The sequence below is a fragment of the Cryptomeria japonica genome, chromosome 3 (assembly GCF_030272615.1).
Source record: "Cryptomeria japonica chromosome 3, Sugi_1.0, whole genome shotgun sequence".
Taxonomy (NCBI): Eukaryota; Viridiplantae; Streptophyta; class Pinopsida; order Cupressales; family Cupressaceae; genus Cryptomeria; species Cryptomeria japonica.
In genome coordinates this window covers 396521156-396537654 of record NC_081407.1, presented here as the reverse complement: position 1 = coordinate 396537654, position 16499 = coordinate 396521156, and the positions used below count along the sequence as shown (strand labels likewise).

At 41.0% G+C, this 16499-nt stretch overlaps 1 protein-coding gene across 5 annotated transcripts in view; it reads right to left on the bottom strand.

The window, feature by feature from the left end:
- LOC131047927 (isopentenyl phosphate kinase) overlaps window positions 1-16499 on the bottom strand; it is a 307620-nt gene that overhangs the window by 210760 nt on the left and 80361 nt on the right. The window lies entirely within an intron of this gene.

Genomic DNA, 16499 nt, shown 5'->3' with positions numbered 1-16499 from the left:
CCAAGGAGTAGAGCAGGATCCTTTTGAGCAGTTACAGGTGTTTGGAGAGAGGTTCCTACTTTTTAGGGCGATTCCCTACTTTTTAGGAGGTAGTGGCAGTTTCCATATTTGAGATTCCACGGGACCATACCATGGTTTCAGTTTCAGGAAGATTGGGTGTGTTTCCTAGTTTCTAGGAGTATCCCTAGATTTTAGGGATGGGACTGCCAATTGGCCCATCTTGTCTGGCATCAGTCACAGACAAGTGACGAAGTCAGATTCATGTTTGGTTGGTCATTTTGGGCTATTATTGGATCTATGGAAATATTTTAATATATTTAAATATTTCCTAAGTTGGCGATTAAATAAATTAAAATAAGGCTATGTATATAGCCATTTCGAAGTAATAAGGGGTTTTTGGCTTCATCTAGTTTGATATGCCTATGTGTTATAGCTCGTTGGAAAGGTCTTGAACTTTGCTACATGATTTTCACCACCTGGAGTCTTTTTTGGATGCTTGAAGCTATTTATTCGCAATAAAGTGATATTTTTCTATAGTTTGACGCCATAATTGGGAAAGTGTCACTTTAATTATAAAGCGCAAGCTTTATTATTCTTTAGGGTTCGACTTGCAAAGGGACAGGAGTTATAAGGAGATGAAAACCTAATTGATAGCATCTTTGATCATTTTGAAACTTGCGAATTTGGGAATTGCTCTAGAAGAGTGATTTTGGTCTGGGACGCAAACCCCAGGTCTGAGCTTGCTGGGACGTAGCCCTCAGCAAGAGTTGATAGTGGATTTATCCAAGATTGCACATAGATTGTCAGAGGTAGAAGACACATCTTCTTGTCCTGAAGATTCAGCGTGCATATTGGGGGTTTCAACAGGGCGGCTGGTCTATTTCAGCTGGCACGTGATTTGCAGCAGCTTCCATGCCTCCTTTGCAACCACGCCTTGTTTGTATGTTGGCTTGAAGGGTTGTATTCAACTTATTTGGTCTTCCTTGTTCGTTGTCAGTAATATTCCTCCATCTGGTATCAATCCAGATTGAGAACAACTCCAAATAAATGTATGGATTCTTGCTGAATACAAAACTAGGTTATTTGCCTGGTATGATTTGCAGTATTTTCAGATTGCTTAAGTGTTCTTACATATGAACATTGTTTACTGTTTTATTTCACAGTTGTTGCTATTTATCAATTACTTTACTTATAACATCAAAACCCAAAAAGAAACAATCCCTTTCTGCAACTTCTGTCTATTCTATAAGATCACCGAAAAATTACAAAAATATAGTACGTTTAATTAAGAATTTACAGCAGCAACAGCAAAAGGATCCATTTGGGATCTTTCAATAATATAAATCACACGGGGTATAATATACCATGGGAGCATGGGCTCCACCGTACGGTGAGCAAGTGGCTCCACCGCACAGTGAGCACGTCGTGCCACCGCGCAGGAGCATGCGGGCTCCACCGCACGGTGGACAAGCAATGCCACCGCACGGGAGCACGGGGGCTCCACTACAAGGTGGGCACGCAGGGTCCACTGCACGGTGGGCACGCGGGCTCCACCGTACAGTGAGCACGTGGTGCCACTGCACGGTGAGCACGCAGCTTCGTCGTACGGTGCACTTTTCGTTGTTTTTTTATTATTATTATTTCTTCGGGAGGATTCGAGGTCGGTCAATTGCCCTTGCTCGTGATACTGTTTTAATTTCGACCCATTGGTGCTGTCGGCAACCTCCTGTCCATCCAATGTCCACAACTTCATTGCCCCGTTCTCTCCCACCTCACGGACTTTATATGGTCCTAACCATTATACCTTGAATTTGTCTGGTTTAATCTCATTACATTCATTATATTTCAGTACCAATTGTCCTGGAGCAAACCTCATTCGTTTCAAGTGCTTGTCGTGCCACAACTTCCTCCTTTGTTGGGTTGCCTCTGTAGCCCATTGGGCCATCATTCTTTTCTCGTCCAGCTTGTTCAAGACATACAATCTCTCCCTCAGGGTCTCCATGTCCCCCAGTCTGTTCTCAATTGCAATACGAAGGCTTGGCACCATGAATTTCATTGGCACAACAACTTCCTGCCCGTACATGAGTTGGAACGGAGTCTGGCCAGTGGTCACCTTGTAGGTTTTGCGGTAGGCCCACAAGACCGAAGGTAATTTTTCTTCCCAATCTTCTCCCTCGACACCGCACGACTTGTAGATTACCCCCACGAGAATCTTGTTGGTAGCCTCGGCCTGCTCATTGGCTCGCAAGTAATAAGGGCTGGACAATGAATGAAAAATTTTAAATTCAGTAGTCTGGAATTTAATAACATGGTTCACAAAATGTCCACCTTTGTCACTGGTCAACTGCATAGGGATGTCATACCGTGTAATGATTTGCTCATAAATGAATCTTGTACTTACGGTCGAGTTGTCAGGCAAGGCCCGCGCTTCAACCCACTTGGTTAAATATTATGTGGCTACCACAATGTAGCGACATCTCCTGGCGCGGCTGGCCTTGAGTTGCCCAATAAAATCCAACCCCCAACGCTCGAATAGTTCCTGAGCATGCAAAGGGTTGAGGGGCATGAAATCCCTTTTCAGCGGCCTACCCACTCTCTGACACGTATCACAACCTACTACCCATTCTCTGGCATCATTATACAAAGTGGGCCACCACAAGCCTGCTAGCAACACTTTTCTTGCCGTAGTGTCTGGTCCCATATGGCCTCTCTCGGGCCCCTCATGTGCCTCCCTTAGGACGCTTGGCACCTCTTCCTCCATCAGACACCAACGTAACACCTGGTCGGGTCCCATTTTATACAATAATCCATTAATCAACTAAAACGTGCGACTTCTCAACATGAGTTTCCTCTGTTCTCTCGGTGGCATACCTTACAAGAACACAGAGGTAGAAAGATATTCCCCGATGGCAGTATACCATGGTGGTAGTACTGCGATCTTGAATAGGTGAGCATCTGGGAAGTCGTCATTCACCCCCTCTGGTGGCTCTCCAGACCTAATCTGGGACAACTGGTCAACAATGACATGGCTCTTGCCTAGGCGTACAATTATTGTGAACGTGAACTCCTGAAGGAGCAGTAGCCACCTGCTTATCCTGCCTCGGATGATGGGTTTGTTTACCAGGTACATCAAGGCCTGGTGTCGCCAGCAAGTAGTGTCGAAATTTCTGTACAGCATAGACCATACCGAGGGCTTCCCTCTCAATGGTACTGTAGTTCTTCTGGGCTTTTGACATCAACCAACTGGCAAAATAAATGGTATGATCCAACCCATGTCCCCCTTCGCGCACCAGTGTAGCCGCAATGGCATAGTTCGAGGCATCCATGTGTACGTGGAATTCTTGGTCCCAGTTTGGATAAGCTAGAATGGGTGCTGCCACCAGTCTCCTCTTGAGTTCCTCAAATACTTCCCCTTGTGCCGATTCCCATATGTACGGTTCGCCCTTCCTTGTCAGTTTGTCCAGTGGAAATGAAAGTTGGGCAAACTTCTTAATGAACTTCCGGTAATATCCGATGTGTCCCAAGAATGACTTTACTCCCGTCACATCAATGGGCAACTCCATTTCTACAATTACTCGTACCTTATCCGAGTCAGTTTTCAATCCAGCTTTACAAACGATATGGCCTAGCAACTTCCCTTGTGGTACCATGAATCTGCATTTCCGTGGGTTTAAGGCGAGCCTCACCCTTCGGCATCTCTCCATGCACTCTCTTAGCACTACCAAGTGAGCGTCTTCGCTACTGAAAATTGACCAGTCATCCAAAAAGGCTTTAAAATTTCCCACCGACATCTTATCGAAGATGTGCAGGACTATCGTCTAGAAGGTTGCGGGAGCATTGCACAACCCGAACGGCATCCGGTTGTACGCATAGACTCCATCCTCCACCACAAAGGTGGTCTTCAACTTGTCCTTAGCTATTGAAATCTGGTTGTATCCTGAAAAACTGTCGAGAAATGAGTACTTTCATGGCCAACCACTTCCTCGAGGATGTTGTCTGTGAAAGGTATAGGAAACGGATCCTTGATGGTGACTGCATTGAGGCACCAAAAACCCACGAAGATGCGGATCTAGTTGGCCTCCTTCTTCAGTGAGATCACAATCGGCGAGACCCACTCACTTGTCTCCACCCGAAAAATGATGCTGGCCTCCAGCATCCGTTAGATCTCTTCATTCACTTTGGCAGCATAGTTCTTATTCATTCGGTACGGCCTCTTCCGTACTGGTTGGGCTCCCGGGACCAATGGTATCTGGTGGACGCATAATTCTGGCAGGACCCCCTTTAGATCCTTGTAGGACCAGGCGAATACATCCTTGTATTCCATGAAGATTTTGAACGTTGCGGCCTTCAGCACCGGGCTCCAAACATCGCCTACCCAGATATTTCGAGGGTTGGTCGTGTCTCTTAAGTTCGTCTCCTTCACAGTGGGCTCTTCGTACCGCATTGGTCTGTCCTTTGAAAATTCGTACGCCGAGACATCATCTACTTTGGCGTCTCCCTCCTTATACTCTGTGTACTCTGGCAGGAAGTCCTCCTCGCTTGGCTCATCCTCAATCTGTAGCATGTGACAAGCAGGGTGAAACACTTCATAGTCTTCCTTTTGCTAGTGGAAGAGTCCATTCAATGAGAAAGTGTCATCTTTTGAGCATCCACCGAGTTCAAGCACTCCTTCAATGTTCGGTTCCCTCTCGTCTTTACCTTCATAGGAGTCCCACTCGCATTTGTTTGAATCTTCCAAATCCGAGTCAGATGACGCAAGTTCCTTGCCGACAACCTGGGTCCTCAGATCAATGGTGTACTTCAGCCCCCCTTTCTCCATGGAAAGGGTGTTCTTCTTCCAGTTGTGGTTCACCTTTGTTGTAACCAGCCACCCTCTCCCTAAGATGGCGTCACACCCCTTCTTCTTGAGTGGGATTACCACAAAATCTAGTAGGAAGGGTTGTGTGCCGATGGTCACCGGCTGGGCCATCAGGGTGCCGAGTGGCTTGATGTCGTGCTGGTCTGCACCTACCAAGTTAAATGTGGGTGGCTATAGTGTTGGCTTCCCAAGCTTCTTCCACGTATCCTCCGGCAGCACACTCACCCTCGAACCTCCGTCCACGATGGTGACTTTGAGGATAGCCCCGAGAATTCCCATCTCTACTACCGCAAGATGCCAACCACTATTTAAGGCCAACAACATTGGGTCAGCCGAGGGGCTGACCGGAACTTCCGCCCGTGTCGCACCCGAAGGTGCCTACACAGTGGTTTGTATGGAACTAAAAATAGCAGTTCTCAGCTGTGGCATTGTGTCTAGAAGGTCCTTCACCTTTATCGGCACCTCCATCTATAGTACTTGCCCAATTATGTTATTTTCGGCTTCAGTACGGGATGATGTACTCACCACCTCTTTGTTCCGTCGTTCGGCCGTCATCTCAAGCTCAATATTGGCTTTTGCCTCCCATAATCTCTCCTCCATACGGGGGTCGGGATAAGTGGCCTTTTTGGTCTGAGCGTGTAATGTCCCTACTAGTTAGAGATCATTAACTTGCAAAACAGATTGTTAGAACACAACAAACATATATATATATATATATATATAATCTAAATTGCAATCTCACTTTAATGCTTAATTAACATAATCATAATTTTCATCTAATAAAAAAGGATACAATGCCATACGAAAGTATGTCCTTAGGCGACCGTGAGGCTCGCCTTCTTGGAACCCCTTGGTCCCAAGCCCTCCAGGAAATCGAAGATGAGTTCGAATCCTGTCTTGGGTGTAACCTCTTACACCCAAGCCATCCAAGGAAGACCCTTGTCTATTCCTTGCCTTGGGTGATGCCTCCATCATCCAAGTCCTCAGAGGGGATCGGCCAGATCCTTCGAGTCCTGTCTTGGGTGTAACCTCTTATACCCAAGCCAGCCAAGGAAGACCCTTGTCTTTTCCTTGTCTTGGGTGATGCCTCCATCATCCAAGTCCTCAAAGGGAATCGACCAGATCCTTCTCTTCTTGGTTGAATTTTAGTCAGCCAAGCCATACATTTGCATATCAGTTTTCAGTTCATAATCTATCCCTTGTGTTAACATGAATTCCTAATGTATTCTTTAACTAATATATATCAATATGCTTTTCTATCTTTAACATATGCATTACATTTCATTAAATACCTTTGTAATCATAATCCTTCCTAATTTGTAAACTTGTGTATACAACAATTAACAAGATTATATCTTTTACCTATTTTTAATGACCAGTGAATATTATACATTAGTATATGTGTATATATTCATTAGACTACAATTTACATCACCCATCAATGAACCTTACCCATTACCCATTACTCATTAACTAATATTAACTAATATTAATGAACCTTACAATTAACATCACCTATTAATATTAATGAGTGTTACACATTAATTAATAATAATGATATTACATACAATATACTTATATTGTTTAATATAAGAAAGAACCTTGTTTCTTACCTTTCTTCCGTAGTCCGCTCTCCCTTACCTTTCCTCCACAGTCCGCCCTCCTCCTTCCTTCCTTTTACCCCTGCCGCTGCTTCTTAATATAACCCGTGAGGGGTTGTGCCCCTCCACGGGCCCCTTCCGCATGAAGGGGTGCGGGGGTAATCGCAGCCTAGGCTGCGGTTACCCACGCACCACTTCGTGCGGAAGTAACCCAACTATATCGGGTTTAGTCCTGCCTAATAAAGATTCATATTGTTGCCTTTTAAACATGTTAAATATTAAATATAAATCATTTAAATATATTAAACATTACATATTACTTCCCTTTTTAAATATATTAAATATTAAATGACATTTCATTTAAATATATTAAATATTAAAATATCTTTCCATTAAATATGTATTAATTATTTAAATATCATTTCCTTTATTATTCATAGATTACTTAGATTATTATTGTAATTATTCATTTACAATAACCTTATTTAATTAATCCATACAAGTGATTTTACATCTCGTGATATCGTAGGGCTTATCACAGTCCCTCCGTCTCAATTTTGCTTGTCCTCAAGCATCTTTAGATCTTCCTCCCTTTCCCAAGTAGCATCCTCATCTGGGAGATTCCTCCATTTTATCAGGTGTTCAGTAATGGTCCGGTTCCTAAGTTCTCTTTTCCATGTATCCAAGATGACCTCTGGGTACAATGTGAGTTTTCCTTCATCATCTGGAGGGGGTAGTTCGCTGCAAGGAACCAAGTGTTGTCCGAGAACCTTCTTAAGTCGGGAAACATGGAACACATTATGTATTTTACTGCTCTTGGGAAGTTCAATCTCATAGGCTACTTCTCCAATCCTCCGAATTATCTTGTAGGGTCCATAGAATCGAGGTTTTAATTTTTCAATCCCATTCTTTTTGAGGGATGATTGCTTATAGGGTTGCAATCTTAGAAACACCAGATCTCCGACCTCAAATGACCGTTCTATACGCTTCTTGTCGGCATAGATCTTTTGTTGGTTTTGAGCTTGATGTAAATTCTCCTTCAAGGTCTTCATGATGTCCCTACTCTGCTGCACAAAGTCTTGTGCTTTTGGTACTTTGCTCTCTTGGGTTATTAGTTCCCCAAAGCCTGTGACCTCATAGCCGTACAAGGCTTGGAAAGGACTCATCCCTATTGACATGTGGTGTGTCGTGTTGTAGCAATGTTCTCCTAAGTGTAGCCACTTAACCCAAGCAGTTTGTTGCCCTGTAACATAATTCCTTAGGTAGCCTTCAATCCATTTGTTTACTATTTCAGTTTGCCCATCGGTTTGAGGATGGTAACTGGTACTAGGGATCAAGTTTGTTCCTGCCATTCTAAAGAGCTCCTGCCAAAATTGGCTAATAAACTTGCTATCTCTGTCACTGACAATATTTAGAGGGAGTCCGTGGAGTCTAAAAATTTCCCTAAAGAATAGATCTGCTATTTGGTAGGCTTTGTATTCAGTGGAGACTGCAAGGAAATGGGCATACTTCGTGAGTTTGTCTACCACTACAAAAATGCTATCCTTCCCTTGTGTCCTTGGCAACCCAGTTATGAAATCCATAGAAATACTCTCCCACTTTTGATTAGGAATAGGTAGTGGCTGAAGCAACCCAGCGGGGCGAGTGAGTTCAGCTTTATTGCGCTGATATGTTAGGCAGTCTTGTACATATTTTTGGATATCTCTTTTTTGGTCTTTCCATGCATATCGTTCCCTAACGTGTTTATAAGTTTTATAGTACCCCAGGTGTCCTGCTAAGGGGTTATCATGAAACTCTTTGAGAATTTTGCTTTTGAATTTGGTTTGAGGGCTCAAGTATATCCTTCCTTTATACAAGATGAGATTTCCTTTAACTTTAAAATCTTCGTTTGGAAGGTTTCCCGCCAAGATTTCCTTTGTTTGTGGATCTTGGTCATATTCGTTAAGGATTTCTTCCTTCCAGTCTTTTGAGATACTGGTGATGGTATTAAGATGAGCCCTTCGGGATAGTGCATCTGCTGCCCCGTTGTTCACCCCTTTTACATATTCTATATCGAAGTCGTAGGCTTGTATTTTGCTCACCCATTTTTGTTGCCTATCATTAAGGTCCTTTTGGCTCAAGAAGAAGCGTAGACTGTTATGATCAGTTTTCACACCAAACCTCCCACAGACAAGGTATTGGCAAAATTTGGCTAAGGCGTGCATTATGGCTAGCATTTCTTTGTCATAGATAGAATAGTGTCTTTCTGCTACGGTAAGTTTACGGCTCTCAAAAGCTATGGGGTGTTTCTTTTGCATGGGTACGGCTCCAATTCCCTCCCCTGATGCATCACATTGTAGTTCAAACGGTATAGAGAAGTCGGGGATGGCTAATACTAGACAAGTGCTCATGGTTATTTTAAGTTGTTCAAAGGCCTGTTGGGCCTGATAATTCCATGCGAAAGCCCCTTTCTTAGTTAGATCAGTAAGGGGTGCTGCAATTTTGGAGAACCCTTTTACAAAGCGTCTATAGTAGCTGCATAGTCCCACAAATCCCCTTAACTGTGTTAAGGTTCTAGGGATGAGCCATTCCCTAATGGCTTTGATCTTCTCTTCATTGTAATGGACACCCTAGAATGCCCAAAAACTAAACCAGCCGCTAATAGGAATTTGGTCAAACAGTTTGCAGCCAACTCCTTATTTCACCGTTTAATGTTGAAACCCCTTATGGCTTCGGAAATGAAATGCTTGTTTGTTTTTATGTCTTTGCATAGATTTGAAATCACATAACATGAACAAGAAGGAAACTACAATAATATGCAAACTGAAGATTGAACTACTGCTGATAAGATGTTATTTTTAGAATCAATAAAATCAAATACATGGCAGATTATCAACTCACTAATTATTCCAGCATTATTGACATAATACTCCAGCAATCATTTTCAATCTTGCTGCTACAGTGACATGAATAGTACCCGCGTGAATAGTAACCACGTGAATAGTACCTGCGTGAATAGTAACCGCGTGACTAGTACCCGCGTGAATAGTGTTGCGGCAATATTAATTTGTCTTCAATAGGTCCAATATCTTCATAAAATCATCTCCTCAAAATGGCATAAGCATCGCACAAGTAGGGAAGAAGATATGAACAAACATTAAATCTGCTTGTAGCTGGAAATGCACCCAATCTGCCCGATAATGAAGCTGATAGCAATGGATTCCAAAGGCCAAACCCCAGGAGAATGACGTCTAGAATGTCACAAGAGAGGATAGACGTCCTCTAATGCCAAGAACGGATCTGCAACTCACACATACCAATTCTTCTCATATTCAACATGCTGAATGAAGCCACAAAAGCTTCCTTTTATTCTTTCTCCAAGGGATGACCCAACTCACTTGAGCAATCTGGGATAAAAGATGTGCAATATAAAACATATTAAAATATTCACTTATTTCTCCCTTGGGTGCCCCTTTGATTTGCACACATCCCCATAAAATAAAAATTAAAGTAACACTTTAATATTTTACAATTAAATTAAATGTTACTTTAATAACACTTCAGGCATTAAAATATATTAGCAATCGGACTTCGAATAGCACGAGTGATAGCTCGTCGGAAAGCTCTCGCCGAGGAGTATCGAATCCAATCACCAAAACTAGCCTCCGTTGTGTCTTGCTGACTTACTAAAAATAGTAAGTATGCCTGAAACTAAGTAAATCAACTCCGTTTTGGCCCAAACTGGAAATGACTAGGCCAAAACACTCCAGGATCCCCTTAAACCCTTTGTTAGCCCTCAGGACCATGTAGAGATAGGCTAACACACATACACTTGGTCAACTGCTAAAGTGGGGACATTACATTCATCCACACTTACTCCCGCTTCACTAATTTTGTGTCCTAGGTAAATGATTTCCCTCATCCCAAATTCGCACTTGGAAGCTTTAGCATATAATGATTTAGACTCCAAAATGTTTAATACCTCTTCGATGTGCAGGAGATGTTCTTCCCATGTCTTGCTGTAAATGAGTATATCATCAAAGAATATTAGAAGAAATTTCCTCAACTGTTGCCTGAATGTATGATTCATACATGACTAAAAGGTGGCCGGGGCGTTAGTGAGACCAAACGGCATGACCAAAAACTCGAAATGTCCATAGTGACATCTGAATGCTGTTTTGGGGATATCCTCTTCCCTCATTCTGATCTGATGATATCTTGACCTTAGATCGATTTTAGAGAAGTATTTTGCTCCATGGAGTTCATCCATTAGTTCATCAATTCTTGGGATAGGGTATCTGTTTTTTATAGTCTTTTTATTCAAGGCCCGGTAATCTATGCACATTCTCATAGTTCCGTCTTTCTTCTTAACCAATACTACTGATGAAGCAAAAGGGCTGCTGCTTGGTTGGATGTGCCCCATTTCTAATAATTCTTTTATGGTTTTTTCAATCTCCTCTTTGAACTTATGGGGGTGGCGGTAAGGAGTGGTAATGACAGGTTTTGCTCCTTCCTCTAATTCAATGGAATGCTCAAATCCCCTTTTTGGGGGTAAACCCGGGGGAATGTCCTCGAAGACCTTTTTGTGTTTTCTAAGGATAGGTTGTATATCCCGTTTAATGACTTGACCTTCGGTTGGAGATTTATCCAAGATCATACATTGGGCGACCCACTCTCCTTGATCGTGTCTAAGGATTTTCTCCATTTTGTTGCATGATACTATCTTTGGAGAGCCGTCGGGAATTCCCTTCAATGTTATCTCTCTACCTTCATGTTGGAAGCATATCTCCCGATTTGGACTATCCATGGTGAATCGTCCGAATGAATTTATCCATGGCATTCCCAAAATGATATCATTCTCTAGGTTTACCACAAAGAAGTTCCTTGTAATGGTATGTCCTCCCAAGGTGACTTCCAATTGGGGTATAATTTTGGTGCACCTGTCTAAGACTCCGTTGCCCATGATCACTTCAAATCCTCCAAATTCTTGGGTTTTTAATCGTCTCTTTGCTGCCAAATGTTTGCTAATGAAGTCATGTGAAGCTCCGGTGTCCACTAATGCGATTACTTTCTGCCCCTTGATAGTCATTAATTCTAAATTCTCCTTATGCAATAGAACAAAGCATCATATTGAAAAGAACACTTTTATTAATTCATCCCTGGTATACAATGTATGTTACTACAGTGGGGGTGTTCTTGTTTTATTCTCCTTCGCCCATACACATTCAAGGATTATTCACCCCTCGGTCGGTTTCATTGCGCTCCTCCTCTTGGCGCTCGTGAAACTCCCGTAGGATTTGCTGGCGTCAGTTCTCCCGATAGGTCTCTTCCCTGTGGTTTTGGAGAGCCAAAAATGTTTGTGCCAAAAGGTTGGGCAAATTGCTCATCAACCGATTTACTGCCGGGCTTACACCAAGCGCACTCCACACAGTGTCCTCTGGAACATCCTCGGTCATGGCTTCCCTTCGTACGTGTGTTTCAATCGCCACCTGGAGGATGCAAGAGAAATCTTTCGTGAGTGCTAGTTCTCCCTCGAACAGTTCTTCAGGTTCTTCGTCTGGGTTACTGCTCGTTCCTACGGCCAATGGTTGTCCCATTATCCGTGTGCCATGTAGTATACTCCCATGCTCCGGATAAATCCCCAGGCAACGGCGCCAGATGTTTACCCTCTGGGTGAATAGTTTAGAACATAAAGATAGAGTACTCAATGCAAAACAATAATGCCATAGATACCAAATAAGATCAAGCAAATATAAGAGATACTATTCCATTCATAATCATGTGTGTTTACAAGTTACCTTCCATGGTATATAAAGGTACCGAGGTGATGCGAGAGACAACCGTCGCACCCGTAACTACCATCCCTCGGTTACATTACTAACAAAGTAAAGTACTACCAAATTAACTATTGTTTTATTCCCGTACAATATTACCGCCAACATTAACTCCTCAATTCAACATCAAATGATCAACCAAGAAAAATGCCTTCCACAAAATGTAGCAACATAAGCTTGCATGAACATGAGATTGAAGTACTCAATGAGATATGAAAATAATTCAATTGATATGATTGAATGTACAAATGAGTTGTGCTTATATAGGCAAGAGCATGAAGTGGGAGTACACAAGATCTTGACATGTGTCTTAATCCTATGTGATGAAACAACCACCTTTGATACAAAAGTAAATGCATGATGCAATATAATAAATGCCTAAGCAAATAATAAATAATGAGACATGGCCTCATATCTTCTAGAATGCCACGTAGGACAACTAACATGATCCTATGAACAATATTGAATGACAAGTTACATAAATTAACTTTATGATAACTAACATATGTCAACTAAGCCTAAATAAGCTTAATGTGTAAATGACATTTAATGACAACTAACTGTCAGGTATACCTAATTAAACTTAATATGTGAAGAGGTTCCAACTAAGAACTAGTTAGGATAAAACCATATTCACACCCCCCCCCCCCTCCTCAAATGCAACTTAGGGAGTGAAATTATTATGCAAATGATGCAAAACTAATATGAAAATGCAATACGGGTCCTGGCAAGTAGGCCATGTTAAGTACCTATGCACAACTAATCTCTCACAAATGGAGAAAAAGAGAAAACCCTGTGGGACAAAACTCTTCTCCAAAAAAGAGATAATGCAAATCATGTACAAGTGAAAGATGAAGTGATCTATGGAGGTCTCAACATCAACACCCCCCAAGAACTACATCCATCGCAAGAATCCAATCAAGAGAGACTCTGTAGCCCCCCCCCTAATGATATAATCGCCTACAAGAATAGTAAGTGTCTAAAGGCAAAACATAATCCAACGCTTACAAACTACTTGTCTCCCCTTAGGAAAAAAACAAAACCATGTATAGATGAAGGTATGCTTCCGATTCAGGATATGCTATGAAAGATGGAAGCATGAAGAATGATGATGGTGTCTCTGAAAACTGTTCATGTGTCTTCTTGTCCAAGTGATATGATGATGCCACAATCCAATAAGGTAAATACCCAGAAAAGAAGGTGACACAGTGGAACTATGCGGAAACTGATGTAGAACAAACTCTAAAGACAAATAAGCTAAAATGTGATATCCCCATCTTTGACCTTATAACAAGTAGCAATAAAACACTTATGTGTTCAAGGTGTGGTAGACCATGACACTTTCAAGTTAGTTAGCAAGTAAAAGTATCAATTGTACATAGCATTGTACCGTTACCGATAGTTAGCCCGTAATAAAGGACGTTTCATGAACCATATAAGTGATCGACCACAAAAATGAATAAATCAGGTGAATCAAAGTTGAAGTGATATCATATCTCGAAAAATCGTCTTATTTATAGGACTTCACGATTTTCCATCGGGCATCTTCTAAAGGATAGACAGTAAGGCGGATTGTTTCATGTCAAGAGGAGATATTGGAATAAGCATGGTACCACTAACAACTCCACTTTGAGACATAAACAAACCGAGTGATCAACTATGTCCAAAACAGCTATGCTACTCATCCATTTGTATGTTCAAGGCTTGAGTCAAATCAACTAAGCCATATGTCTATGAGTTAACATCAAGTGATCCCATATACTTAACCTAGATCATCATCAACATAAAGCAATACACATATTGAAGCCTCCATGAACAATTTACCATATCAAGCATGGAGTAACAAGCAGAACAAACATTAATAACATTATCATCAGACAAGGAAAAGATCGCTGATCATAGAAGACCACCATATTTGGCCATCAATCATCATCGAGGGAATAAGGATTGGCGGGTCAATAAACATACCTTTCATTAACAATCCAATCAGCAACTAACTAATCAATCGATTAGTTATTCATTCAGTGACTAATCATTAGACAAGGGGCAGCAATTAACAAGTTTGATCAGCTATTAGTTAGAGGCACAATTTGTAGAGATGCGATCAAAGGAATGATGTGTCCATTCCCAAAGACATGCATCTATCCAGTGCCAAAAATATTTAACAAGATCGATAATCATTTGAAGCCATCATTGGAATTTGTCTTGTTTTCTATTTGCATCCTAACCAGATCTGCTCATTCGAGCATTCATTGCCTTTGGCGTAAAGGTTGCATATTTCAAAGTTTATATCAGAAACAGCACCAAGATATTGCACGTGTTTCAAGTACAAATCAGAGACAGCAATCGTACTTCATCACTATATGTGATTGAAGTGAATTATCAGCATATTACCATTGCCAGATCAGACACAGGTCTCGTAGCATTATAGCTATAATCCACAAAGGAGATTCAAAGTATATATTCCACAGTGACACATCAGAAAGAGCAGAATTATCTTTACTTCTACAGATTGGAGATCTCAACTTGCATATTCCTTCAAGATAGATCAGGGACAGCAGCATCCAATCAGACTATAGTTGCAGATCAGATATATAAATCAAGATCATCTTGCATATATTTAAGTGCCATATCAGAGATAGAAGTGATAATTGTTTTCATATATCATATAATATCATAATATAAGTGGTATCAATTGTATTTCATAAGGACAATCATTTATAAAGTGGTATCATAAACTATTATTCTTGCAATCAAGTAACTTCAATTATTATTATTTTAAGTATTATTTGAGACTTTAAGGACATAAGTCTCTTGCAATTGATTCTTAAAGTTAATTGTTACCTATTTCATAAATAATAAGTGGTATTAGAGCAATTGTATTTTGTGGTTATATTGCATTGTTCCTAAAACGGGACATTACAATGGTATCAGAGCAATTGCATTTTGTGGTTATATTGCATTGTTCCTAAAATGGGACATTACATGAAATGTGTCCTCCAACCAAATCTGAAAGACAATTTTTGTCATAGTGATCAAGAATGATGGAAGTCTCAAATGACTCTAAATAAGAAGTCAATAAAAGTGAAGGTGGATCCACTTTCTCTATTGAAGAATAGGGAACCTCTGAAGCAATTGTAACCTCATATGAAGTCTCAAATGCCCCAAAGTATCACAATCATGGGGTATCTTCTCTAAAGAATGAAGAGGCACATTGCAATATGGAATAGATTCATTCAGGAATGGCTGAATATCAGGATCTCCATATAACACCCAAATGTGAGTCCAAAGAGCATGAGGACACTCAAAATCAACAAGACTCCAAAATGTCTTCATCAACATGAATAAAAATAACTCCTAAGACAAGATCCCTTTTGCATTTCCAAGCAATTCTCTTACTAGGTGTGACAGGTAGGTGAACAAGATTGTACAAAATGGCAATAAATGAAGTCCTCGAAGATGAGTGATATGCCATCTCTCCATTGTTTGTAATTCCCCCTCTTCAAGATGATCAAAGAAGGATGAAATGAAAAACCAATTATAGACTATGACAATTCTTCAAAATCTCAAAGATAAAATCATCACATGAATATAGAAACCTCCAACTATGATAAGCAACTGAAAATGCAGCCCCTCACAAATTGTACCTCTCCAAGAATCAAGATGTCCAAGTTATCAAGCAAATGCCAAAAACTCACTAGATAGTACCTGGTGTTGAATCTAGAAAAAGTGCATGGACCAAATGATAGAGCTCCTCAATACCTTTCCAACACTGCAAGAATGACGGAAATTGAAGATCGTGGCAAAAAGTTATGAGCTCGGGAGTCCAAATAGAAGGGTTGAATTCAAACTGCAATAAATGCTAATAAATGGTGAAATTAGGCGAATTAACTTGCACCACTACTAACTTGGTGGAACTGGCTTTCCAATGATATATGGATTGCGAAAATCCAACTCTGTATGCCCAAGATATGCTCTATGGAAAAAAATCACCTATATGGATCCTAGTGAAAAAGAGGGGGCCGAATTAAGCCCTAGGCAGATTGACCCCTAGTTGTTGATGTGACCAGCCTACTTCAAAATGCAAAAATAAAAATCTATATTCTAGCAATAGCTCAATTATTCAATACAAGAAGGGATTTACAAGGCCCTAGCTCTGATACCATGTTGGAATAACCAAAAACCCATAATGAAGTTGCGCATACTTCAAAGGATCAACCAAGAAAC